The sequence below is a fragment of the Triturus cristatus genome, chromosome 6 (genome assembly GCF_964204655.1).
Source record: "Triturus cristatus chromosome 6, aTriCri1.1, whole genome shotgun sequence".
Classification (NCBI taxonomy): Eukaryota; Metazoa; Chordata; class Amphibia; order Caudata; family Salamandridae; genus Triturus; species Triturus cristatus.
Window position 1 is genome coordinate 884,308,053 of NC_140589.1, and position 26,882 is coordinate 884,334,934.

A 26,882-nucleotide genomic window follows, 5' to 3' on the forward strand; every position below is an offset into this window, starting at 1 on the left:
TATTTACCTCGCAGTAAAGAAGGTGCACTCTATGTGTCCAGCTGCATTTAGCAAGGAAGCCTGCAGGACTTCTGGGACTTTTCTTTCTCTTCTTCAGCCTCCCTGTCATTATTCTTCACAACCCCCAAATCTATACTGCTGCCAGCGATGCGTTGCTTTGTGGGAAGCAAGACAAAGAGAAGGGGAGGGCCTATGCAAATGATGGCCTCAGGGCTGTCTGGGAGTCCCTTTTCAGCAGTACTGTTAAAATCCGCCTTGCAACCAGATTGGTCGGGTAAGCTGAAAAACACCAGGCATGATTGGGCACCGGGTCCTCTAGGCCCTTGGAGGACATATTGGGCCTGCATCCCTCAGCTTCTGAGGTCCAAGAAATGTTCACCCTCCACCCTAATAGAGAGGTATTGGCCGATCGTGGCCGATCGGGGCAGAAGGGAGCAGGGCAAGATGCTCATGATCCTGCTCTAATAATGAACTGCCTTCCTCTCTCCTTACCTGTGGTTATGCCTGGCTGCTTGGTTCCAGTTGTAGGCCTACATCCCACAGGCAATTTGCTTGTCTCTCTCACACATGTAAATGGGTCAGCACTCAAGTGCACACACCTGCCTGCACCCACAGATCCTCTCACACACACTTTTCTCAACAAGATTTTTTCCTAGTTTAGAGACTCAGAGACCCATGTTGAAATACAAAAGCAGCACACCACATGACGGCCGTCACATAGAATCCATCAGCAAATGGGAAACTTTTAACTAGCCGTGGTCCTATTACTGCAGCCCTACCATGGAACGACTGCTGGATGAGCCGTGCTCGAGAATATTGAACCTACAACAAGTCTGAGGTAAATAAGAATTCCACAGGAATACCATAAAACAGGGACCTATGACCCTTTCGAGCCAGATAGGAATCAAACCTACAATCTTCTGATCCGTAGTCAGACGCGTTATCCATTGCGCCACTGGCCCCATGTAGGTACACCCATACTTTTGTCCTTAAGAGGACCAGAAATTGTGTGTGTGTGTGTGTGTGTTTTAAAACACCATTCCATCAACATTTTTAGCCATGTTTACTGCTCACAACCAGAAGACACAAGTAAACCCACCTGAGGGACCTCCTGAAATTCTGTTCTGTCAGGTGTTCCTAACTTATACAAAGGACTTTAGGAGGAGGAAGGACCTAAAAGTCAGGCGAAATGGTCCTAGATCCAAGGAAATGTTTTAGATCAGCCTCAGTTTCTTAAATAGTCTGCATTAACATCATCAGTTCCACGTCTGTGTGGAGCTGATCTTGAGGACTTCTTTATCAGCAGGCGGGTACAACAATAAAGTGTTTAATATTACAATACAGGCGAAAATTCAGACACCTTGTCATAGGCTCACCTTGTCCAGGGACCCAGGCATGCTACCTTTCCACTCTCAGAGCCCTTCACCTAACCTACTGTGCAGCTGTTTCACCTCTAATATCACTGTTCCACAGGCAGCGTGATGTCACAATGTTCCTTGTCTGTAGCCTGAACCATGAGCCTTTGCAACCCTGGCATAATCTACATACTTCCAATTGGTGAAGTCTTGGACCACAAATGCAGTGAAGAATAATGGATTGTTATTCTTCATTCATTTTTGCCCATTGGCTCAGATTTGAATGCTTACAGGCCATCCGAGCATCTCTGCCAGGCCACCCTATGTCTAGAGACTGTAGATTTAGAGAGTTTATAAACATTGTAGGTTCATCACTGAAGTGTGCTCGCTTCGGCAGCACATATACTAAAATTGGAACGATACAGAGAAGATTAGCATGGCCCCTGCGCAAGGATGACACGCAAATTCGTGAAGCGTTCCATATTTTTACCAGCTTTCAGGAGAGAAATGTTCTATGTTTTCAAGACTAATTGAAATAATAAAGCAGGTTCCAGTGCTTTCCTCCTAATATGTATTTTTCAATTTTTCTCTCCTCAACATTTTTAATGTATTTACCTCGCAGTAAAGAAGGTGTACTCTATGTGTCCAGCTGCATTTAGCAAGGAAGCCTGCAGGACTTCTGGGACTTTTCTTTCTCTTCTTCAGCCTCCCTGTCATTATTCTTCACAACCCCCAAATCTATACTGCTGCCAGCGATGCGTTGCTTTGTGGGAAGCAAGACAAAGAGAAGGGGAGGGCCTATGCAAATGATGGCCTCAGGGCTGTCTGGGAGTCCCTTTTCAGCAGTACTGTTAAAATCCGCCTTGCAACCAAATTGGTCGGGTAAGCTGAAAAACACAAGGCATGATTGGGCACCGGGTCCTCTAGGCCCTTGGAGGACATATTGGGCCTGCATCCCTCAGTTTCTGAGGTCCAAGAAATGTTCACCCTCCACCCTAATAGAGAGGTATTGGCCGATCGTGGCCGATCGGGGCAGAAGGGAGCAGGGCAAGATGCTCATGATCCTGCTCTAATAATGAACTGCCTTCCTCTCTCCTTACCTGTGGTTATGCCTGGCTGCTTGGTTCCAGTTGTAGGCCTACATCCCACAGGCAATTTGCTTGTCTCTCTCACACATGTAAATGGGTCAGCACTCAAGTGCACACACCTGCCTGCACCCACAGATCCTCTCACACACACTTTTCTCAACAAGATTTTTTCCTAGTTTAGAGACTCAGAGACCCATGTTGAAATACAAAAGCAGCACACCACATGACGGCCTTCACATAGAATCCAGCAGCAAATGGGAAACTTTTAACTAGCCGTGGTCCTATTACTGCAGCCCTACCATGGAACGACTGCTGGATGAGTCGTGCTCGAGAATATTGAACCTACAACAAGTCTGAGGTAAATAAGAATTCCACAGGAATACCATAAAACATGGACCTATGACCCTTTCGAGCCAGATAGGAATCAAACCTACAATCTTCTGATCCTTAGTCAGACGCGTTATCCATTGCGCCACTGGCCCCATGTAGGTACACCCATACTTTTGTCCTTAAGAGGACCAGAAATTGTGTGTGTGTGTGTGTGTGTGTGTGTTTTAAAACACCATTCCATCAACCTTTTTAGCCATGTTTACTGCTCACAACCAGAAGACACAAGTAAACCCACCTGAGGGACCTCCTGAAATTCTGTTCTGTCAGGTGTTCCTAACTTATACAAAGGACTTTAGGAGGAGGAAGGACCTAAAAGTCAGGCGAAATGGTCCTAGATCCAAGGAAATGTTTTAGATCAGCCTCAGTTTCTTAAATAGTCTGCATTAACATCATCAGTTCCACGTCTGTGTGGAGCTGATCTTGAGGACTTCTTAATCAGCAGGCGGGTACAACAATAAAGTGTTTAATATTACAATACAGGCGAAAATTCAGACACCTTGTCATAGGCTCACCTTGTCCAGGGACCCAGGCATGCTGCCTTTCCACTCTCAGAGCCCTTCACCTAACCTACTGTGCAGCTGTTTCACCTCTAATATCACTGTTCCACAGGCAGCGTGATGGCACAATGTTCCTTGTCTGTAGCCTGAACCATGAGCCTTTGCAACCCTGGCATAATCTACATACTTCCAATTGGTGAAGTCTTGGACCACAAATGCAGTGAAGAATAATGGATTGTTACTCTTCATTCATTTTTGCCCATTGGCTCAGATGTGAATGCTTACAGGCCATCCGAGCATCTCTGCCAGGCCACCCTATGTCTAGAGACTGTAGATTTAGAGAGTTTATAAACATTGTAGGTTCATCAATGAAGTGTGCTCGCTTCGGCAGCACATATACTAAAATTGGAACGATACAGAGAAGATTAGCATGGCCCCTGCGCAAGGATGACACGCAAATTCGTGAAGCGTTCCATATTTTTACCAGCTTTCAGGAGAGAAATGTTCTATGTTTTCAAGACTAATTGAAATAATAAAGCAGGTTCCAGTGCTTTCCTCCTAATATGTATTTTTCAATTTTTCTCTCCTCAACATTTTTAATGTATTTACCTCGCAGTAAAGAAGGTGCACTCTATGTGTCCAGCTGCATTTAGCAAGGAAGCCTGCAGGACTTCTGGGACTTTTCTTTCTCTTCTTCAGCCTCCCTGTCATTATTCTTCACAACCCCCAAATCTATACTGCTGCCAGCGATGCGTTGCTTTGTGGGAAGCAAGACAAAGAGAAGGGGAGGGCCTATGCAAATGATGGCCTCAGGGCTGTCTGGGAGTCCCTTTTCAGCAGTACTGTTAAAATCCGCCTTGCAACCAGATTGGTCGGGTAAGCTGAAAAACACCAGGCATGATTGGGCACCGGGTCCTCTAGGCCCTTGGAGGACATATTGGGCCTGCATCCCTCAGTTTCTGAGGTCCAAGAAATGTTCACCCTCCACCCTAATAGAGAGGTCTTGGCCGATCGTGGCCGATCGGGGCAGAAGGGAGCAGGGCAAGATGCTCATGATCCTGCTCTAATAATGAACTGCCTTCCTCTCTCCTTACCTGTGGTTATGCCTGGCTGCTTGGTTCCAGTTGTAGGCCTACATCCCACAGGCAATTTGCTTGTCTCTCTCACACATGTAAATGGGTCAGCACTCAAGTGCACACACCTGCCTGCACCCACAGATCCTCTCACACACACTTTTCTCAACAAGATTTTTTCCTAGTTTAGAGACTCAGAGACCCATGTTGAAATACAAAAGCAGCACACCACATGACGGCCTTCACATAGAATCCAGCAGCAAATGGGAAACTTTTAACCAGCCGTGGTCCTATTACTGCAGCCCTACCATGGAACGACTGCTGGATGAGTCGTGCTCAAGAATATTGAACCTACAACAAGTCTGAGGTAAATAAGAATTCCACAGGAATACCATAAAACAGGGACCTATGACCCTTTCGAGCCAGATAGGAGTCAAACCTACAATCTTCTGATCCGTAGTCAGACGCGTTATCCATTGCGCCACTGGCCCCATGTAGGTACACCCATACTTTTGTCCTTAAGAGGACCAGAAATTGTGTGTGTGTGTGTGTGTGTGTTTTAAAACACCATTCCATCAACCTTTTTAGCCATGTTTACTGCTCACAACCAGAAGACACAAGTAAACCCACCTGAGGGACCTCCTGAAATTCTGTTCTGTCAGGTGTTCCTAACTTATACAAAGGACTTTAGGAGGAGGAAGGACCTAAAAGTCAGGCGAAATGGTCCTAGATCCAAGGAAATGTTTTAGATCAGCCTCAGTTTCTTAAATAGTCTGCATTAACATCATCAGTTCCACGTCTGTGTGGAGCTGATCTTGAGGACTTCTTAATCAGCAGGCGGGTACAACAATAAAGTGTTTAATATTACAATACAGGCGAAAATTCAGACACCTTGTCATAGGCTCACCTTGTCCAGGGACCCAGGCATGCTGCCTTTCCACTCTCAGAGCCCTTCACCTAACCTATTGTGCAGCTGTTTCACCTCTAATATCACTGTTCCACAGGCAGCTTGATGTCACAATGTTCCTTGTCTGTAGCCTGAACCATGAGCCTTTGCAACCCTGGCATAATCTACATACTTCCAATTGGTGAAGTCTTGGACCACAAATGCAGTGAAGAATAATGGATTGTTACTCTTCATTCATTTTTGCCCATTGGCTCAGATTTGAATGCTTACAGGCCATCCGAGCATCTCTGCCAGGCCACCCTGTGTCTAGAGACTGTAGATTTAGAGAGTTTATAAACATTGTAGGTTCATCAATGAAGTGTGCTCGCTTCGGCAGCACATATACTAAAATTGGAACGATACAGAGAAGATTAGCATGGCCCCTGCGCAAGGATGACACGCAAATTCGTGAAGCGTTCCATATTTTTACCAGCTTTCAGGAGAGAAATGTTCTATGTTTTCAAGACTAATTGAAATAATAAAGCAGGTTCCAGTGCTTTCCTCCTAATATGTATTTTTCAATTTTTCTCTCCTCAACATTTTTAATGTATTTACCTCGCAGTAAAGAAGGTGCACTCTATGTGTCCAGCTGCATTTAGCAAGGAAGCCTGCAGGACTTCTGGGACTTTTCTTTCTCTTCTTCAGCCTCCCTGTCATTATTCTTCACAACCCCCAAATCTATACTGCTGCCAGCGATGCGTTGCTTTGTGGGAAGCAAGACAAAGAGAAGGGGAGGGCCTATGCAAATGATGGCCTCAGGGCTGTCTGGGAGTCCCTTTTCAGCAGTACTGTTAAAATCCGCCTTGCAACCAAATTGGTCGGGTAAGCTGAAAAACACAAGGCATGATTGGGCACCGGGTCCTCTAGGCCCTTGGAGGACATATTGGGCCTGCATCCCTCAGTTTCTGAGGTCCAAGAAATGTTCACCCTCCACCCTAATAGAGAGGTATTGGCCGATCGTGGCCGATCGGGGCAGAAGGGAGCAGGGCAAGCTGCTCATGATCCTGCTCTAATAATGAACTGCCTTCCTCTCTCCTTACCTGTGGTTATGCCTGGCTGCTTGGTTCCAGTTGTAGGCCTACATCCCACAGGCAATTTGCTTGTCTCTCTCACACATGTAAATGGGTCAGCACTCAAGTGCACACACCTGCCTGCACCCACAGATCCTCTCACACACACTTTTCTCAACAAGATTTTTTCCTAGTTTAGAGACTCAGAGACCCATGTTGAAATACAAAAGCAGCACACCACATGACGGCCTTCACATAGAATCCAGCAGCAAATGGGAAACTTTTAACTAGCCGTGGTCCTATTACTGCAGCCCTACCATGGAACGACTGCTGGATGAGTCGTGCTCGAGAATATTGAACCTACAACAAGTCTGAGGTAAATAAGAATTCCACAGGAATACCATAAAACATGGACCTATGACCCTTTCGAGCCAGATAGGAATCAAACCTACAATCTTCTGATCCGTAGTCAGACGCGTTATCCATTGCGCCACTGGCCCCATGTAGGTACACCCATACTTTTGTCCTTAAGAGGACCAGAAATTGTGTGTGTGTGTGTGTGTGTGTGTGTGTTTTAAAACACCATTCCATCAACCTTTTTAGCCATGTTTACTGCTCACAACCAGAAGACACAAGTAAACCCACCTGAGGGACCTCCTGAAATTCTGTTCTGTCAGGTGTTCCTAACTTATACAAAGGACTTTAGGAGGAGGAAGGACCTAAAAGTCAGGCGAAATGGTCCTAGATCCAAGGAAATGTTTTAGATCAGCCTCAGTTTCTTAAATAGTCTGCATTAACATCATCAGTTCCACGTCTGTGTGGAGCTGATCTTGAGGACTTCTTAATCAGCAGGCGGGTACCACAATAAAGTGTTTAATATTACAATACAGGCGAAAATTCAGACACCTTGTCATAGGCTCACCTTGTCCAGGGACCCAGGCATGCTGCCTTTCCACTCTCAGAGCCCTTCACCTAACCTACTGTGCAGCTGTTTCACCTCTAATATCACTGTTCCACAGGCAGCGTGATGTCACAATGTTCCTTGTCTGTAGCCTGAACCATGAGCCTTTGCAACCCTGGCATAATCTACATACTTCCAATTGGTGAAGTCTTGGACCACAAATGCAGTGAAGAATAATGGATTGTTACTCTTCATTCATTTTTGCCCATTGGCTCAGATGTGAATGCTTACAGGCCATCCGAGCATCTCTGCCAGGCCACCCTATGTCTAGAGACTGTAGATTTAGAGAGTTTATAAACATTGTAGGTTCATCAATGAAGTGTGCTCGCTTCGGCAGCACATATACTAAAATTGGAACGATACAGAGAAGATTAGCATGGCCCCTGCGCAAGGATGACACGCAAATTCGTGAAGCGTTCCATATTTTTACCAGCTTTCAGGAGAGAAATGTTCTATGTTTTCAAGACTAATTGAAATAATAAAGCAGGTTCCAGTGCTTTCCTCCTAATATGTATTTTTCAATTTTTCTCTCCTCAACATTTTTAATGTATTTACCTCGCAGTAAAGAAGGTGCACTCTATGTGTCCAGCTGCATTTAGCAAGGAAGCCTGCAGGACTTCTGGGACTTTTCTTTCTCTTCTTCAGCCTCCCTGTCATTATTCTTCACAACCCCCAAATCTATACTGCTGCCAGCGATGCGTTGCTTTGTGGGAAGCAAGACAAAGAGAAGGGGAGGGCCTATGCAAATGATGGCCTCAGGGCTGTCTGGGAGTCCCTTTTCAGCAGTACTGTTAAAATCCGCCTTGCAACCAGATTGGTCGGGTAAGCTGAAAAACACCAGGCATGATTGGGCACCGGGTCCTCTAGGCCCTTGGAGGACATATTGGGCCTGCATCCCTCAGTTTCTGAGGTCCAAGAAATGTTCACCCTCCACCCTAATAGAGAGGTCTTGGCCGATCGTGGCCGATCGGGGCAGAAGGGAGCAGGGCAAGATGCTCCTGATCCTGCTCTAATAATGAACTGCCTTCCTCTCTCCTTACCTGTGGTTATGCCTGGCTGCTTGGTTCCAGTTGTAGGCCTACATCCCACAGGCAATTTGCTTGTCTCTCTCACACATGTAAATGGGTCAGCACTCAAGTGCACACACCTGCCTGCACCCACAGATCCTCTCACACACACTTTTCTCAACAAGATTTTTTCCTAGTTTAGAGACTCAGAGACCCATGTTGAAATACAAAAGCAGCACACCACATGACGGCCTTCACATAGAATCCAGCAGCAAATGGGAAACTTTTAACTAGCCGTGGTCCTATTACTGCAGCCCTACCATGGAACGACTGCTGGATGAGTCGTGCTCGAGAATATTGAACCTACAACAAGTCTGAGGTAAATAAGAATTCCACAGGAATACCATAAACAGGGACCTATGACCCTTTCGAGCCAGATAGGAATCAAACCTACAATCGTCTGATCCGTAGTCAGACGCGTTATCCATTGCGCCACTGGCCCCATGTAGGTACACCCATACTTTTGTCCTTAAGAGGACCAGAAATTGTGTGTGTGTGTGTGTGTGTGTGTTTTAAAACACCATTCCATCAACCTTTTTAGCCATGTTTACTGCTCACAACCAGAAGACACAAGTAAACCCACCTGAGGGACCTCCTGAAATTCTGTTCTGTCAGGTGTTCCTAACTTATACAAAGGACTTTAGGAGGAGGAAGGACCTAAAAGTCAGGCGAAATGGTCCTAGATCCAAGGAAATGTTTTAGATCAGCCTCAGTTTCTTAAATAGTCTGCATTAACATCATCAGTTCCACGTCTGTGTGGAGCTGATCTTGAGGACTTCTTAATCAGCAGGCGGGTACAACAATAAAGTGTTTAATATTACAATACAGGCGAAAATTCAGACACCTTGTCATAGGCTCACCTTGTCCAGGGACCCAGGCATGCTGCCTTTCCACTCTCAGAGCCCTTCACCTAACCTACTGTGCAGCTGTTTCACCTCTAATATCACTGTTCCACAGGCAGCGTGATGTCACAATGTTCCTTGTCTGTAGCCTGAACCATGAGCCTTTGCAACCCTGGCATAATCTACATACTTCCAATTGGTGAAGTCTTGGACCACAAATGCAGTGAAGAATAATGGATTGTTACTCTTCATTCATTTTTGCCCATTGGCTCAGATTTGAAAGCTTACAGGCCATCCGAGCATCTCTGCCAGGCCACCCTATGTCTAGAGACTGTAGATTTAGAGAGTTTATAAACATTGTAGGTTCATCACTGAAGTGTGCTCGCTTCGGCAGCACATATACTAAAATTGGAACGATACAGAGAAGATTAGCATGGCCCCTGCGCAAGGATGACACGCAAATTCGTGAAGCGTACCATATTTTTACCAGCTTTCAGGAGAGAAATGTTCTATGTTTTCAAGACTAATTGAAATAATAAAGCAGGTTCCAGTGCTTTCCTCCTAATATGTATTTTTCAATTTTTCTCTCCTCAACATTTTTAATGTATTTACCTCGCAGTAAAGAAGGTGTACTCTATGTGTCCAGCTGCATTTAGCAAGGAAGCCTGCAGGACTTCTGGGACTTTTCTTTCTCTTCTTCAGCCTCCCTGTCATTATTCTTCACAACCCCCAAATCTATACTGCTGCCAGCGATGCGTTGCTTTGTGGGAAGCAAGACAAAGAGAAGGGGAGGGCCTATGCAAATGATGGCCTCAGGGCTGTCTGGGAGTCCCTTTTCAGCAGTACTGTTAAAATCCGCCTTGCAACCAGATTGGTCTGGTAAGCTGAAAAATACCAGGCATGATTGGGCACCGGGTCCTCTAGGCCCTTGGAGGACATATTGGGCCTGCATCCCTCAGTTTCTGAGGTCCAAGAAATGTTCACCCTCCACCCTAATAGAGAGGTCTTGGCCGATCGGGGCAGAAGGGAGCAGGGCAAGATGCTCATGATCCTGCTCTAATAATGAACTGCCTTCCTCTCTCCTTACCTGTGGTTATGCCTGGCTGCTTGGTTCCAGTTGTAGGCCTACATCCCACAGGCAATTTGCTTGTCTCTCTCACACATGTAAATGGGTCAGCACTCAAGTGCACACACCTGCCTGCACCCACAGATCCTCTCACACACACTTTTCTCAACAAGATTTTTTCCTAGTTTAGAGACTCAGAGACCCATGTTGAAATACAAAAGCAGCACACCACATGACGGCCTTCACATAGAATCCAGCAGCAAATGGGAAACTTTTAACCAGCCGTGGTCCTATTACTGCAGCCCTACCATGGAACGACTGCTGGATGAGTCGTGCTCAAGAATATTGAACCTACAACAAGTCTGAGGTAAATAAGAATTCCACAGGAATACCATAAAACAGGGACCTATGACCCTTTCGAGCCAGATAGGAGTCAAACCTACAATCTTCTGATCCGTAGTCAGACGCGTTATCCATTGCGCCACTGGCCCCATGTAGGTACACCCATACTTTTGTCCTTAAGAGGACCAGAAATTGTGTGTGTGTGTGTGTGTGTGTTTTAAAACACCATTCCATCAACCTTTTTAGCCATGTTTACTGCTCACAACCAGAAGACACAAGTAAACCCACCTGAGGGACCTCCTGAAATTCTGTTCTGTCAGGTGTTCCTAACTTATACAAAGGACTTTAGGAGGAGGAAGGACCTAAAAGTCAGGCGAAATGGTCCTAGATCCAAGGAAATGTTTTAGATCAGCCTCAGTTTCTTAAATAGTCTGCATTAACATCATCAGTTCCACGTCTGTGTGGAGCTGATCTTGAGGACTTCTTAATCAGCAGGCGGGTACAACAATAAAGTGTTTAATATTACAATACAGGCGAAAATTCAGACACCTTGTCATAGGCTCACCTTGTCCAGGGACCCAGGCATGCTGCCTTTCCACTCTCAGAGCCCTTCACCTAACCTACTGTGCAGCTGTTTCACCTCTAATATCACTGTTCCACAGGCAGCGTGATGTCACAATGTTCCTTGTCTGTAGCCTGAACCATGAGCCTTTGCAACCCTGGCATAATCTACATACTTCCAATTGGTGAAGTCTTGGACCACAAATGCAGTGAAGAATAATGGATTGTTACTCTTCATTCATTTTTGCCCATTGGCTCAGATGTGAATGCTTACAGGCCATCCGAGCATCTCTGCCAGGCCACCCTATGTCTAGAGACTGTAGATTTAGAGAGTTTATAAACATTGTAGGTTCATCAATGAAGTGTGCTCGCTTCGGCAGCACATATACTAAAATTGGAACGATACAGAGAAGATTAGCATGGCCCCTGCGCAAGGATGACACGCAAATTCGTGAAGCGTTCCATATTTTTACCAGCTTTCAGGAGAGAAATGTTCTATGTTTTCAAGACTAATTGAAATAATAAAGCAGGTTCCAGTGCTTTCCTCCTAATATGTATTTTTCAATTTTTCTCTCCTCAACATTTTTAATGTATTTACCTCGCAGTAAAGAAGGTGCACTCTATGTGTCCAGCTGCATTTAGCAAGGAAGCCTGCAGGACTTCTGGGACTTTTCTTTCTCTTCTTCAGCCTCCCTGTCATTATTCTTCACAACCCCCAAATCTATACTGCTGCCAGCGATGCGTTGCTTTGTGGGAAGCAAGACAAAGAGAAGGGGAGGGCCTATGCAAATGATGGCCTCAGGGCTGTCTGGGAGTCCCTTTTCAGCAGTACTGTTAAAATCCGCCTTGCAACCAGATTGGTCGGGTAAGCTGAAAAACACCAGGCATGATTGGGCACCGGGTCCTCTAGGCCCTTGGAGGACATATTGGGCCTGCATCCCTCAGTTTCTGAGGTCCAAGAAATGTTCACCCTCCACCCTAATAGAGAGGTCTTGGCCGATCGTGGCCGATCGGGGCAGAAGGGAGCAGGGCAAGATGCTCCTGATCCTGCTCTAATAATGAACTGCCTTCCTCTCTCCTTACCTGTGGTTATGCCTGGCTGCTTGGTTCCAGTTGTAGGCCTACATCCCACAGGCAATTTGCTTGTCTCTCTCACACATGTAAATGGGTCAGCACTCAAGTGCACACACCTGCCTGCACCCACAGATCCTCTCACACACACTTTTCTCAACAAGATTTTTTCCTAGTTTAGAGACTCAGAGACCCATGTTGAAATACAAAAGCAGCACACCACATGACGGCCTTCACATAGAATCCAGCAGCAAATGGGAAACTTTTAACTAGCCGTGGTCCTATTACTGCAGCCCTACCATGGAACGACTGCTGGATGAGTCGTGCTCGAGAATATTGAACCTACAACAAGTCTGAGGTAAATAAGAATTCCACAGGAATACCATAAACAGGGACCTATGACCCTTTCGAGCCAGATAGGAATCAAACCTACAATCGTCTGATCCGTAGTCAGACGCGTTATCCATTGCGCCACTGGCCCCATGTAGGTACACCCATACTTTTGTCCTTAAGAGGACCAGAAATTGTGTGTGTGTGTGTGTGTGTGTGTTTTAAAACACCATTCCATCAACCTTTTTAGCCATGTTTACTGCTCACAACCAGAAGACACAAGTAAACCCACCTGAGGGACCTCCTGAAATTCTGTTCTGTCAGGTGTTCCTAACTTATACAAAGGACTTTAGGAGGAGGAAGGACCTAAAAGTCAGGCGAAATGGTCCTAGATCCAAGGAAATGTTTTAGATCAGCCTCAGTTTCTTAAATAGTCTGCATTAACATCATCAGTTCCACGTCTGTGTGGAGCTGATCTTGAGGACTTCTTAATCAGCAGGCGGGTACAACAATAAAGTGTTTAATATTACAATACAGGCGAAAATTCAGACACCTTGTCATAGGCTCACCTTGTCCAGGGACCCAGGCATGCTGCCTTTCCACTCTCAGAGCCCTTCACCTAACCTACTGTGCAGCTGTTTCACCTCTAATATCACTGTTCCACAGGCAGCGTGATGTCACAATGTTCCTTGTCTGTAGCCTGAACCATGAGCCTTTGCAACCCTGGCATAATCTACATACTTCCAATTGGTGAAGTCTTGGACCACAAATGCAGTGAAGAATAATGGATTGTTACTCTTCATTCATTTTTGCCCATTGGCTCAGATTTGAAAGCTTACAGGCCATCCGAGCATCTCTGCCAGGCCACCCTATGTCTAGAGACTGTAGATTTAGAGAGTTTATAAACATTGTAGGTTCATCACTGAAGTGTGCTCGCTTCGGCAGCACATATACTAAAATTGGAACGATACAGAGAAGATTAGCATGGCCCCTGCGCAAGGATGACACGCAAATTCGTGAAGCGTACCATATTTTTACCAGCTTTCAGGAGAGAAATGTTCTATGTTTTCAAGACTAATTGAAATAATAAAGCAGGTTCCAGTGCTTTCCTCCTAATATGTATTTTTCAATTTTTCTCTCCTCAACATTTTTAATGTATTTACCTCGCAGTAAAGAAGGTGTACTCTATGTGTCCAGCTGCATTTAGCAAGGAAGCCTGCAGGACTTCTGGGACTTTTCTTTCTCTTCTTCAGCCTCCCTGTCATTATTCTTCACAACCCCCAAATCTATACTGCTGCCAGCGATGCGTTGCTTTGTGGGAAGCAAGACAAAGAGAAGGGGAGGGCCTATGCAAATGATGGCCTCAGGGCTGTCTGGGAGTCCCTTTTCAGCAGTACTGTTAAAATCCGCCTTGCAACCAGATTGGTCTGGTAAGCTGAAAAATACCAGGCATGATTGGGCACCGGGTCCTCTAGGCCCTTGGAGGACATATTGGGCCTGCATCCCTCAGTTTCTGAGGTCCAAGAAATGTTCACCCTCCACCCTAATAGAGAGGTCTTGGCCGATCGGGGCAGAAGGGAGCAGGGCAAGATGCTCATGATCCTGCTCTAATAATGAACTGCCTTCCTCTCTCCTTACCTGTGGTTATGCCTGGCTGCTTGGTTCCAGTTGTAGGCCTACATCCCACAGGCAATTTGCTTGTCTCTCTCACACATGTAAATGGGTCAGCACTCAAGTGCACACACCTGCCTGCACCCACAGATCCTCTCACACACACTTTTCTCAACAAGATTTTTTCCTAGTTTAGAGACTCAGAGACCCATGTTGAAATACAAAAGCAGCACACCACATGACGGCCTTCACATAGAATCCAGCAGCAAATGGGAAACTTTTAACCAGCCGTGGTCCTATTACTGCAGCCCTACCATGGAACGACTGCTGGATGAGTCGTGCTCAAGAATATTGAACCTACAACAAGTCTGAGGTAAATAAGAATTCCACAGGAATACCATAAAACAGGGACCTATGACCCTTTCGAGCCAGATAGGAGTCAAACCTACAATCTTCTGATCCGTAGTCAGACGCGTTATCCATTGCGCCACTGGCCCCATGTAGGTACACCCATACTTTTGTCCTTAAGAGGACCAGAAATTGTGTGTGTGTGTGTGTGTGTGTTTTAAAACACCATTCCATCAACCTTTTTAGCCATGTTTACTGCTCACAACCAGAAGACACAAGTAAACCCACCTGAGGGACCTCCTGAAATTCTGTTCTGTCAGGTGTTCCTAACTTATACAAAGGACTTTAGGAGGAGGAAGGACCTAAAAGTCAGGCGAAATGGTCCTAGATCCAAGGAAATGTTTTAGATCAGCCTCAGTTTCTTAAATAGTCTGCATTAACATCATCAGTTCCACGTCTGTGTGGAGCTGATCTTGAGGACTTCTTAATCAGCAGGCGGGTACAACAATAAAGTGTTTAATATTACAATACAGGCGAAAATTCAGACACCTTGTCATAGGCTCACCTTGTCCAGGGACCCAGGCATGCTGCCTTTCCACTCTCAGAGCCCTTCACCTAACCTACTGTGCAGCTGTTTCACCTCTAATATCACTGTTCCACAGGCAGCGTGATGTCACAATGTTCCTTGTCTGTAGCCTGAACCATGAGCCTTTGCAACCCTGGCATAATCTACATACTTCCAATTGGTGAAGTCTTGGACCACAAATGCAGTGAAGAATAATGGATTGTTACTCTTCATTCATTTTTGCCCATTGGCTCAGATGTGAATGCTTACAGGCCATCCGAGCATCTCTGCCAGGCCACCCTATGTCTAGAGACTGTAGATTTAGAGAGTTTATAAACATTGTAGGTTCATCAATGAAGTGTGCTCGCTTCGGCAGCACATATACTAAAATTGGAACGATACAGAGAAGATTAGCATGGCCCCTGCGCAAGGATGACACGCAAATTCGTGAAGCGTTCCATATTTTTACCAGCTTTCAGGAGAGAAATGTTCTATGTTTTCAAGACTAATTGAAATAATAAAGCAGGTTCCAGTGCTTTCCTCCTAATATGTATTTTTCAATTTTTCTCTCCTCAACATTTTTAATGTATTTACCTCGCAGTAAAGAAGGTGCACTCTATGTGTCCAGCTGCATTTAGCAAGGAAGCCTGCAGGACTTCTGGGACTTTTCTTTCTCTTCTTCAGCCTCCCTGTCATTATTCTTCACAACCCCCAAATCTATACTGCTGCCAGCGATGCGTTGCTTTGTGGGAAGCAAGACAAAGAGAAGGGGAGGGCCTATGCAAATGATGGCCTCAGGGCTGTCTGGGAGTCCCTTTTCAGCAGTACTGTTAAAATCCGCCTTGCAACCAGATTGGTCGGGTAAGCTGAAAAACACCAGGCATGATTGGGCACCGGGTCCTCTAGGCCCTTGGAGGACATATTGGGCCTGCATCCCTCAGTTTCTGAGGTCCAAGAAATGTTCACCCTCCACCCTAATAGAGAGGTCTTGGCCGATCGTGGCCGATCGGGGCAGAAGGGAGCAGGGCAAGATGCTCCTGATCCTGCTCTAATAATGAACTGCCTTCCTCTCTCCTTACCTGTGGTTATGCCTGGCTGCTTGGTTCCAGTTGTAGGCCTACATCCCACAGGCAATTTGCTTGTCTCTCTCACACATGTAAATGGGTCAGCACTCAAGTGCACACACCTGCCTGCACCCACAGATCCTCTCACACACACTTTTCTCAACAAGATTTTTTCCTAGTTTAGAGACTCAGAGACCCATGTTGAAATACAAAAGCAGCACACCACATGACGGCCTTCACATAGAATCCAGCAGCAAATGGGAAACTTTTAACTAGCCGTGGTCCTATTACTGCAGCCCTACCATGGAACGACTGCTGGATGAGTCGTGCTCGAGAATATTGAACCTACAACAAGTCTGAGGTAAATAAGAATTCCACAGGAATACCATAAACAGGGACCTATGACCCTTTCGAGCCAGATAGGAATCAAACCTACAATCGTCTGATCCGTAGTCAGACGCGTTATCCATTGCGCCACTGGCCCCATGTAGGTACACCCATACTTTTGTCCTTAAGAGGACCAGAAATTGTGTGTGTGTGTGTGTGTGTGTGTTTTAAAACACCATTCCATCAACCTTTTTAGCCATGTTTACTGCTCACAACCAGAAGACACAAGTAAACCCACCTGAGGGACCTCCTGAAATTCTGTTCTGTCAGGTGTTCCTAACTTATACAAAGGACTTTAGGAGGAGGAAGGACCTAAAAGTCAGGCGAAATGGTCCTAGATCCAAGGAAATGTTTTAGATCAGCCTCAGTTTCTTAAATAGTCTGCATTAACATCATCAGTTCCACGTCTGTGTGGAGCTGATCTTGAGGACTTCTTAATCAGCAGGCGGGTACAACAATAAAGTGTTTAATATTACAATACAGGCGAAAATTCAGACACCTTGTCATAGGCTCACCTTGTCCAGGGACCCAGGCATGCTGCCTTTCCACTCTCAGAGCCCTTCACCTAACCTACTGTGCAGCTGTTTCACCTCTAATATCACTGTTCCACAGGCAGCGTGATGTCACAATGTTCCTTGTCTGTAGCCTGAACCATGAGCCTTTGCAACCCTGGCATAATCTACATACTTCCAATTGGTGAAGTCTTGGACCACAAATGCAGTGAAGAATAATGGATTGTTACTCTTCATTCATTTTTGCCCATTGGCTCAGATTTGAAAGCTTACAGGCCATCCGAGCATCTCTGCCAGGCCACCCTATGTCTAGAGACTGTAGATTTAGAGAGTTTATAAACATTGTAGGTTCATCACTGAAGTGTGCTCGCTTCGGCAGCACATATACTAAAATTGGAACGATACAGAGAAGATTAGCATGGCCCCTGCGCAAGGATGACACGCAAATTCGTGAAGCGTACCATATTTTTACCAGCTTTCAGGAGAGAAATGTTCTATGTTTTCAAGACTAATTGAAATAATAAAGCAGGTTCCAGTGCTTTCCTCCTAATATGTATTTTTCAATTTTTCTCTCCTCAACATTTTTAATGTATTTACCTCGCAGTAAAGAAGGTGTACTCTATGTGTCCAGCTGCATTTAGCAAGGAAGCCTGCAGGACTTCTGGGACTTTTCTTTCTCTTCTTCAGCCTCCCTGTCATTATTCTTCACAACCCCCAAATCTATACTGCTGCCAGCGATGCGTTGCTTTGTGGGAAGCAAGACAAAGAGAAGGGGAGGGCCTATGCAAATGATGGCCTCAGGGCTGTCTGGGAGTCCCTTTTCAGCAGTACTGTTAAAATCCGCCTTGCAACCAGATTGGTCTGGTAAGCTGAAAAATACCAGGCATGATTGGGCACCGGGTCCTCTAGGCCCTTGGAGGACATATTGGGCCTGCATCCCTCAGTTTCTGAGGTCCAAGAAATGTTCACCCTCCACCCTAATAGAGAGGTCTTGGCCGATCGGGGCAGAAGGGAGCAGGGCAAGATGCTCATGATCCTGCTCTAATAATGAACTGCCTTCCTCTCTCCTTACCTGTGGTTATGCCTGGCTGCTTGGTTCCAGTTGTAGGCCTACATCCCACAGGCAATTTGCTTGTCTCTCTCACACATGTAAATGGGTCAGCACTCAAGTGCACACACCTGCCTGCACCCACAGATCCTCTCACACACACTTTTCTCAACAAGATTTTTTCCTAGTTTAGAGACTCAGAGACCCATGTTGAAATACAAAAGCAGCACACCACATGACGGCCTTCACATAGAATCCAGCAGCAAATGGGAAACTTTTAACCAGCCGTGGTCCTATTACTGCAGCCCTACCATGGAACGACTGCTGGATGAGTCGTGCTCAAGAATATTGAACCTACAACAAGTCTGAGGTAAATAAGAATTCCACAGGAATACCATAAAACAGGGACCTATGACCCTTTCGAGCCAGATAGGAGTCAAACCTACAATCTTCTGATCCGTAGTCAGACGCGTTATCCATTGCGCCACTGGCCCCATGTAGGTACACCCATACTTTTGTCCTTAAGAGGACCAGAAATTGTGTGTGTGTGTGTGTGTGTGTTTTAAAACACCATTCCATCAACCTTTTTAGCCATGTTTACTGCTCACAACCAGAAGACACAAGTAAACCCACCTGAGGGACCTCCTGAAATTCTGTTCTGTCAGGTGTTCCTAACTTATACAAAGGACTTTAGGAGGAGGAAGGACCTAAAAGTCAGGCGAAATGGTCCTAGATCCAAGGAAATGTTTTAGATCAGCCTCAGTTTCTTAAATAGTCTGCATTAACATCATCAGTTCCACGTCTGTGTGGAGCTGATCTTGAGGACTTCTTAATCAGCAGGCGGGTACAACAATAAAGTGTTTAATATTACAATACAGGCGAAAATTCAGACACCTTGTCATAGGCTCACCTTGTCCAGGGACCCAGGCATGCTGCCTTTCCACTCTCAGAGCCCTTCACCTAACCTACTGTGCAGCTGTTTCACCTCTAATATCACTGTTCCACAGGCAGCGTGATGTCACAATGTTCCTTGTCTGTAGCCTGAACCATGAGCCTTTGCAACCCTGGCATAATCTACATACTTCCAATTGGTGAAGTCTTGGACCACAAATGCAGTGAAGAATAATGGATTGTTACTCTTCATTCATTTTTGCCCATTGGCTCAGATGTGAATGCTTACAGGCCATCCGAGCATCTCTGCCAGGCCACCCTATGTCTAGAGACTGTAGATTTAGAGAGTTTATAAACATTGTAGGTTCATCAATGAAGTGTGCTCGCTTCGGCAGCACATATACTAAAATTGGAACGATACAGAGAAGATTAGCATGGCCCCTGCGCAAGGATGACACGCAAATTCGTGAAGCGTTCCATATTTTTACCAGCTTTCAGGAGAGAAATGTTCTATGTTTTCAAGACTAATTGAAATAATAAAGCAGGTTCCAGTGCTTTCCTCCTAATATGTATTTTTCAATTTTTCTCTCCTCAACATTTTTAATGTATTTACCTCGCAGTAAAGAAGGTGCACTCTATGTGTCCAGCTGCATTTAGCAAGGAAGCCTGCAGGACTTCTGGGACTTTTCTTTCTCTTCTTCAGCCTCCCTGTCATTATTCTTCACAACCCCCAAATCTATACTGCTGCCAGCGATGCGTTGCTTTGTGGGAAGCAAGACAAAGAGAAGGGGAGGGCCTATGCAAATGATGGCCTCAGGGCTGTCTGGGAGTCCCTTTTCAGCAGTACTGTTAAAATCCGCCTTGCAACCAGATTGGTCGGGTAAGCTGAAAAACACCAGGCATGATTGGGCACCGGGTCCTCTAGGCCCTTGGAGGACATATTGGGCCTGCATCCCTCAGTTTCTGAGGTCCAAGAAATGTTCACCCTCCACCCTAATAGAGAGGTCTTGGCCGATCGTGGCCGATCGGGGCAGAAGGGAGCAGGGCAAGATGCTCCTGATCCTGCTCTAATAATGAACTGCCTTCCTCTCTCCTTACCTGTGGTTATGCCTGGCTGCTTGGTTCCAGTTGTAGGCCTACATCCCACAGGCAATTTGCTTGTCTCTCTCACACATGTAAATGGGTCAGCACTCAAGTGCACACACCTGCCTGCACCCACAGATCCTCTCACACACACTTTTCTCAACAAGATTTTTTCCTAGTTTAGAGACTCAGAGACCCATGTTGAAATACAAAAGCAGCACACCACATGACGGCCTTCACATAGAATCCAGCAGCAAATGGGAAACTTTTAACTAGCCGTGGTCCTATTACTGCAGCCCTACCATGGAACGACTGCTGGATGAGTCGTGCTCGAGAATATTGAACCTACAACAAGTCTGAGGTAAATAAGAATTCCACAGGAATACCATAAACAGGGACCTATGACCCTTTCGAGCCAGATAGGAATCAAACCTACAATCGTCTGATCCGTAGTCAGACGCGTTATCCATTGCGCCACTGGCCCCATGTAGGTACACCCATACTTTTGTCCTTAAGAGGACCAGAAATTGTGTGTGTGTGTGTGTGTGTGTGTTTTAAAACACCATTCCATCAACCTTTTTAGCCATGTTTACTGCTCACAACCAGAAGACACAAGTAAACCCACCTGAGGGACCTCCTGAAATTCTGTTCTGTCAGGTGTTCCTAACTTATACAAAGGACTTTAGGAGGAGGAAGGACCTAAAAGTCAGGCGAAATGGTCCTAGATCCAAGGAAATGTTTTAGATCAGCCTCAGTTTCTTAAATAGTCTGCATTAACATCATCAGTTCCACGTCTGTGTGGAGCTGATCTTGAGGACTTCTTAATCAGCAGGCGGGTACAACAATAAAGTGTTTAATATTACAATACAGGCGAAAATTCAGACACCTTGTCATAGGCTCACCTTGTCCAGGGACCCAGGCATGCTGCCTTTCCACTCTCAGAGCCCTTCACCTAACCTACTGTGCAGCTGTTTCACCTCTAATATCACTGTTCCACAGGCAGCGTGATGTCACAATGTTCCTTGTCTGTAGCCTGAACCATGAGCCTTTGCAACCCTGGCATAATCTACATACTTCCAATTGGTGAAGTCTTGGACCACAAATGCAGTGAAGAATAATGGATTGTTACTCTTCATTCATTTTTGCCCATTGGCTCAGATTTGAAAGCTTACAGGCCATCCGAGCATCTCTGCCAGGCCACCCTATGTCTAGAGACTGTAGATTTAGAGAGTTTATAAACATTGTAGGTTCATCACTGAAGTGTGCTCGCTTCGGCAGCACATATACTAAAATTGGAACGATACAGAGAAGATTAGCATGGCCCCTGCGCAAGGATGACACGCAAATTCGTGAAGCGTACCATATTTTTACCAGCTTTCAGGAGAGAAATGTTCTATGTTTTCAAGACTAATTGAAATAATAAAGCAGGTTCCAGTGCTTTCCTCCTAATATGTATTTTTCAATTTTTCTCTCCTCAACATTTTTAATGTATTTACCTCGCAGTAAAGAAGGTGTACTCTATGTGTCCAGCTGCATTTAGCAAGGAAGCCTGCAGGACTTCTGGGACTTTTCTTTCTCTTCTTCAGCCTCCCTGTCATTATTCTTCACAACCCCCAAATCTATACTGCTGCCAGCGATGCGTTGCTTTGTGGGAAGCAAGACAAAGAGAAGGGGAGGGCCTATGCAAATGATGGCCTCAGGGCTGTCTGGGAGTCCCTTTTCAGCAGTACTGTTAAAATCCGCCTTGCAACCAGATTGGTCTGGTAAGCTGAAAAATACCAGGCATGATTGGGCACCGGGTCCTCTAGGCCCTTGGAGGACATATTGGGCCTGCATCCCTCAGTTTCTGAGGTCCAAGAAATGTTCACCCTCCACCCTAATAGAGAGGTCTTGGCCGATCGGGGCAGAAGGGAGCAGGGCAAGATGCTCATGATCCTGCTCTAATAATGAACTGCCTTCCTCTCTCCTTACCTGTGGTTATGCCTGGCTGCTTGGTTCCAGTTGTAGGCCTACATCCCACAGGCAATTTGCTTGTCTCTCTCACACATGTAAATGGGTCAGCACTCAAGTGCACACACCTGCCTGCACCCACAGATCCTCTCACACACACTTTTCTCAACAAGATTTTTTCCTAGTTTAGAGACTCAGAGACCCATGTTGAAATACAAAAGCAGCACACCACATGACGGCCTTCACATAGAATCCAGCAGCAAATGGGAAACTTTTAACCAGCCGTGGTCCTATTACTGCAGCCCTACCATGGAACGACTGCTGGATGAGTCGTGCTCAAGAATATTGAACCTACAACAAGTCTGAGGTAAATAAGAATTCCACAGGAATACCATAAAACAGGGACCTATGACCCTTTCGAGCCAGATAGGAGTCAAACCTACAATCTTCTGATCCGTAGTCAGACGCGTTATCCATTGCGCCACTGGCCCCATGTAGGTACACCCATACTTTTGTCCTTAAGAGGACCAGAAATTGTGTGTGTGTGTGTGTGTGTGTTTTAAAACACCATTCCATCAACCTTTTTAGCCATGTTTACTGCTCACAACCAGAAGACACAAGTAAACCCACCTGAGGGACCTCCTGAAATTCTGTTCTGTCAGGTGTTCCTAACTTATACAAAGGACTTTAGGAGGAGGAAGGACCTAAAAGTCAGGCGAAATGGTCCTAGATCCAAGGAAATGTTTTAGATCAGCCTCAGTTTCTTAAATAGTCTGCATTAACATCATCAGTTCCACGTCTGTGTGGAGCTGATCTTGAGGACTTCTTAATCAGCAGGCGGGTACAACAATAAAGTGTTTAATATTACAATACAGGCGAAAATTCAGACACCTTGTCATAGGCTCACCTTGTCCAGGGACCCAGGCATGCTGCCTTTCCACTCTCAGAGCCCTTCACCTAACCTACTGTGCAGCTGTTTCACCTCTAATATCACTGTTCCACAGGCAGCGTGATGTCACAATGTTCCTTGTCTGTAGCCTGAACCATGAGCCTTTGCAACCCTGGCATAATCTACATACTTCCAATTGGTGAAGTCTTGGACCACAAATGCAGTGAAGAATAATGGATTGTTACTCTTCATTCATTTTTGCCCATTGGCTCAGATGTGAATGCTTACAGGCCATCCGAGCATCTCTGCCAGGCCACCCTATGTCTAGAGACTGTAGATTTAGAGAGTTTATAAACATTGTAGGTTCATCAATGAAGTGTGCTCGCTTCGGCAGCACATATACTAAAATTGGAACGATACAGAGAAGATTAGCATGGCCCCTGCGCAAGGATGACACGCAAATTCGTGAAGCGTTCCATATTTTTACCAGCTTTCAGGAGAGAAATGTTCTATGTTTTCAAGACTAATTGAAATAATAAAGCAGGTTCCAGTGCTTTCCTCCTAATATGTATTTTTCAATTTTTCTCTCCTCAACATTTTTAATGTATTTACCTCGCAGTAAAGAAGGTGCACTCAATGTGTCCAGCTGCATTTAGCAAGGAAGCCTGCAGGACTTCTGGGACTTTTCTTTCTCTTCTTCAGCCTCCCTGTCATTATTCTTCACAACCCCCAAATCTATACTGCTGCCAGCGATGCGTTGCTTTGTGGGAAGCAAGACAAAGAGAAGGGGAGGGCCTATGCAAATGATGGCCTCAGGGCTGTCTGGGAGTCCCTTTTCAGCAGTACTGTTAAAATCCGCCTTGCAACCAGATTGGTCGGGTAAGCTGAAAAACACCAGGCATGATTGGGCACCGGGTCCTCTAGGCCCTTGGAGGACATATTGGGCCTGCATCCCTCAGTTTCTGAGGTCCAAGAAATGTTCACCCTCCACCCTAATAGAGAGGTCTTGGCCGATCGTGGCCGATCGGGGCAGAAGGGAGCAGGGCAAGATGCTCCTGATCCTGCTCTAATAATGAACTGCCTTCCTCTCTCCTTACCTGTGGTTATGCCTGGCTGCTTGGTTCCAGTTGTAGGCCTACATCCCACAGGCAATTTGCTTGTCTCTCTCACACATGTAAATGGGTCAGCACTCAAGTGCACACACCTGCCTGCACCCACAGATCCTCTCACACACACTTTTCTCAACAAGATTTTTTCCTAGTTTAGAGACTCAGAGACCCATGTTGAAATACAAAAGCAGCACACCACATGACGGCCTTCACATAGAATCCAGCAGCAAATGGGAAACTTTTAACTAGCCGTGGTCCTATTACTGCAGCCCTACCATGGAACGACTGCTGGATGAGTCGTGCTCGAGAATATTGAACCTACAACAAGTCTGAGGTAAATAAGAATTCCACAGGAATACCATAAAAAGGGACCTATGACCCTTTCGAGCCAGATAGGAATCAAACCTACAATCGTCTGATCCGTAGTCAGACGCGTTATCCATTGCGCCACTGGCCCCATGTAGGTACACCCATACTTTTGTCCTTAAGAGGACCAGAAATTGTGTGTGTGTGTGTGTGTGTGTGTTTTAAAACACCATTCCATCAACCTTTTTAGCCATGTTTACTGCTCACAACCAGAAGACACAAGTAAACCCACCTGAGGGACCTCCTGAAATTCTGTTCTGTCAGGTGTTCCTAACTTATACAAAGGACTTTAGGAGGAGGAAGGACCTAAAAGTCAGGCGAAATGGTCCTAGATCCAAGGAAATGTTTTAGATCAGCCTCAGTTTCTTAAATAGTCTGCATTAACATCATCAGTTCCACGTCTGTGTGGAGCTGATCTTGAGGACTTCTTAATCAGCAGGCGGGTACAACAATAAAGTGTTTAATATTACAATACAGGCGAAAATTCAGACACCTTGTCATAGGCTCACCTTGTCCAGGGACCCAGGCATGCTGCCTTTCCACTCTCAGAGCCCTTCACCTAACCTACTGTGCAGCTGTTTCACCTCTAATATCACTGTTCCACAGGCAGCGTGATGTCACAATGTTCCTTGTCTGTAGCCTGAACCATGAGCCTTTGCAACCCTGGCATAATCTACATACTTCCAATTGGTGAAGTCTTGGACCACAAATGCAGTGAAGAATAATGGATTGTTACTCTTCATTCATTTTTGCCCATTGGCTCAGATTTGAAAGCTTACAGGCCATCCGAGCATCTCTGCCAGGCCACCCTATGTCTAGAGACTGTAGATTTAGAGAGTTTATAAACATTGTAGGTTCATCACTGAAGTGTGCTCGCTTCGGCAGCACATATACTAAAATTGGAACGATACAGAGAAGATTAGCATGGCCCCTGCGCAAGGATGACACGCAAATTCGTGAAGCGTACCATATTTTTACCAGCTTTCAGGAGAGAAATGTTCTATGTTTTCAAGACTAATTGAAATAATAAAGCAGGTTCCAGTGCTTTCCTCCTAATATGTATTTTTCAATTTTTCTCTCCTCAACATTTTTAATGTATTTACCTCGCAGTAAAGAAGGTGTACTCTATGTGTCCAGCTGCATTTAGCAAGGAAGCCTGCAGGACTTCTGGGACTTTTCTTTCTCTTCTTCAGCCTCCCTGTCATTATTCTTCACAACCCCCAAATCTATACTGCTGCCAGCGATGCGTTGCTTTGTGGGAAGCAAGACAAAGAGAAGGGGAGGGCCTATGCAAATGATGGCCTCAGGGCTGTCTGGGAGTCCCTTTTCAGCAGTACTGTTAAAATCCGCCTTGCAACCAGATTGGTCTGGTAAGCTGAAAAATACCAGGCATGATTGGGCACCGGGTCCTCTAGGCCCTTGGAGGACATATTGGGCCTGCATCCCTCAGTTTCTGAGGTCCAAGAAATGTTCACCCTCCACCCTAATAGAGAGGTCTTGGCCGATCGGGGCAGAAGGGAGCAGGGCAAGATGCTCATGATCCTGCTCTAATAATGAACTGCCTTCCTCTCTCCTTACCTGTGGTTATGCCTGGCTGCTTGGTTCCAGTTGTAGGCCTACATCCCACAGGCAATTTGCTTGTCTCTCTCACACATGTAAATGGGTCAGCACTCAAGTGCACACACCTGCCTGCACCCACAGATCCTCTCACACACACTTTTCTCAACAAGATTTTTTCCTAGTTTAGAGACTCAGAGACCCATGTTGAAATACAAAAGCAGCACACCACATGACGGCCTTCACATAGAATCCAGCAGCAAATGGGAAACTTTTAACCAGCCGTGGTCCTATTACTGCAGCCCTACCATGGAACGACTGCTGGATGAGTCGTGCTCAAGAATATTGAACCTACAACAAGTCTGAGGTAAATAAGAATTCCACAGGAATACCATAAAACAGGGACCTATGACCCTTTCGAGCCAGATAGGAGTCAAACCTACAATCTTCTGATCCGTAGTCAGACGCGTTATCCATTGCGCCACTGGCCCCATGTAGGTACACCCATACTTTTGTCCTTAAGAGGACCAGAAATTGTGTGTGTGTGTGTGTGTGTGTTTTAAAACACCATTCCATCAACCTTTTTAGCCATGTTTACTGCTCACAACCAGAAGACACAAGTAAACCCACCTGAGGGACCTCCTGAAATTCTGTTCTGTCAGGTGTTCCTAACTTATACAAAGGACTTTAGGAGGAGGAAGGACCTAAAAGTCAGGCGAAATGGTCCTAGATCCAAGGAAATGTTTTAGATCAGCCTCAGTTTCTTAAATAGTCTGCATTAACATCATCAGTTCCACGTCTGTGTGGAGCTGATCTTGAGGACTTCTTAATCAGCAGGCGGGTACAACAATAAAGTGTTTAATATTACAATACAGGCGAAAATTCAGACACCTTGTCATAGGC

The 26,882-nt window shown here is 45.6% G+C and overlaps 15 non-coding genes across 15 annotated transcripts; 13 read left to right on the forward strand and 2 right to left on the reverse strand.

The window, feature by feature from the left end:
- Positions 1-889: 889 nt before the first annotated feature.
- On the reverse strand, positions 890-962 carry TRNAR-ACG (transfer RNA arginine (anticodon ACG)). The gene has a single exon. It is a non-coding gene; the product is annotated as a tRNA-Arg (tRNA).
- A 774-nt stretch (positions 963-1,736) lies between these two features.
- LOC146820241 (U6 spliceosomal RNA) lies at positions 1,737-1,843 on the forward strand. The gene has a single exon (XR_014964757.1). It is a non-coding gene; the product is annotated as a U6 spliceosomal RNA (small nuclear RNA).
- A 1,862-nt stretch (positions 1,844-3,705) lies between these two features.
- Positions 3,706-3,812, forward strand: LOC146820242 (U6 spliceosomal RNA). The gene has a single exon (XR_014964768.1). It is a non-coding gene; the product is annotated as a U6 spliceosomal RNA (small nuclear RNA).
- A 1,858-nt stretch (positions 3,813-5,670) lies between these two features.
- Positions 5,671-5,777, forward strand: LOC146820243 (U6 spliceosomal RNA). Its single transcript, XR_014964779.1, has one exon. It is a non-coding gene; the product is annotated as a U6 spliceosomal RNA (small nuclear RNA).
- A 1,009-nt stretch (positions 5,778-6,786) lies between these two features.
- Positions 6,787-6,859, reverse strand: TRNAR-ACG (transfer RNA arginine (anticodon ACG)). The gene has a single exon. It is a non-coding gene; the product is annotated as a tRNA-Arg (tRNA).
- A 782-nt stretch (positions 6,860-7,641) lies between these two features.
- On the forward strand, positions 7,642-7,748 carry LOC146820245 (U6 spliceosomal RNA). The gene has a single exon (XR_014964790.1). It is a non-coding gene; the product is annotated as a U6 spliceosomal RNA (small nuclear RNA).
- A 1,859-nt stretch (positions 7,749-9,607) lies between these two features.
- On the forward strand, positions 9,608-9,714 carry LOC146820246 (U6 spliceosomal RNA). The gene has a single exon (XR_014965370.1). It is a non-coding gene; the product is annotated as a U6 spliceosomal RNA (small nuclear RNA).
- A 1,848-nt stretch (positions 9,715-11,562) lies between these two features.
- LOC146820247 (U6 spliceosomal RNA) lies at positions 11,563-11,669 on the forward strand. Its single transcript, XR_014964801.1, has one exon. It is a non-coding gene; the product is annotated as a U6 spliceosomal RNA (small nuclear RNA).
- Positions 11,670-13,528: 1,859 nt separating this feature from the next.
- LOC146820248 (U6 spliceosomal RNA) lies at positions 13,529-13,635 on the forward strand. Its single transcript, XR_014965371.1, has one exon. It is a non-coding gene; the product is annotated as a U6 spliceosomal RNA (small nuclear RNA).
- A 1,848-nt stretch (positions 13,636-15,483) lies between these two features.
- Positions 15,484-15,590, forward strand: LOC146820249 (U6 spliceosomal RNA). The gene has a single exon (XR_014964812.1). It is a non-coding gene; the product is annotated as a U6 spliceosomal RNA (small nuclear RNA).
- A 1,859-nt stretch (positions 15,591-17,449) lies between these two features.
- Positions 17,450-17,556, forward strand: LOC146820250 (U6 spliceosomal RNA). Its single transcript, XR_014965372.1, has one exon. It is a non-coding gene; the product is annotated as a U6 spliceosomal RNA (small nuclear RNA).
- Positions 17,557-19,404: 1,848 nt separating this feature from the next.
- Positions 19,405-19,511, forward strand: LOC146820251 (U6 spliceosomal RNA). The gene has a single exon (XR_014964823.1). It is a non-coding gene; the product is annotated as a U6 spliceosomal RNA (small nuclear RNA).
- Positions 19,512-21,370: 1,859 nt separating this feature from the next.
- On the forward strand, positions 21,371-21,477 carry LOC146820252 (U6 spliceosomal RNA). The gene has a single exon (XR_014965373.1). It is a non-coding gene; the product is annotated as a U6 spliceosomal RNA (small nuclear RNA).
- Positions 21,478-23,325: 1,848 nt separating this feature from the next.
- LOC146820253 (U6 spliceosomal RNA) lies at positions 23,326-23,432 on the forward strand. The gene has a single exon (XR_014964834.1). It is a non-coding gene; the product is annotated as a U6 spliceosomal RNA (small nuclear RNA).
- A 1,859-nt stretch (positions 23,433-25,291) lies between these two features.
- LOC146820254 (U6 spliceosomal RNA) lies at positions 25,292-25,398 on the forward strand. The gene has a single exon (XR_014965374.1). It is a non-coding gene; the product is annotated as a U6 spliceosomal RNA (small nuclear RNA).
- The last annotated feature ends 1,484 nt before the right edge of the window (positions 25,399-26,882 follow it).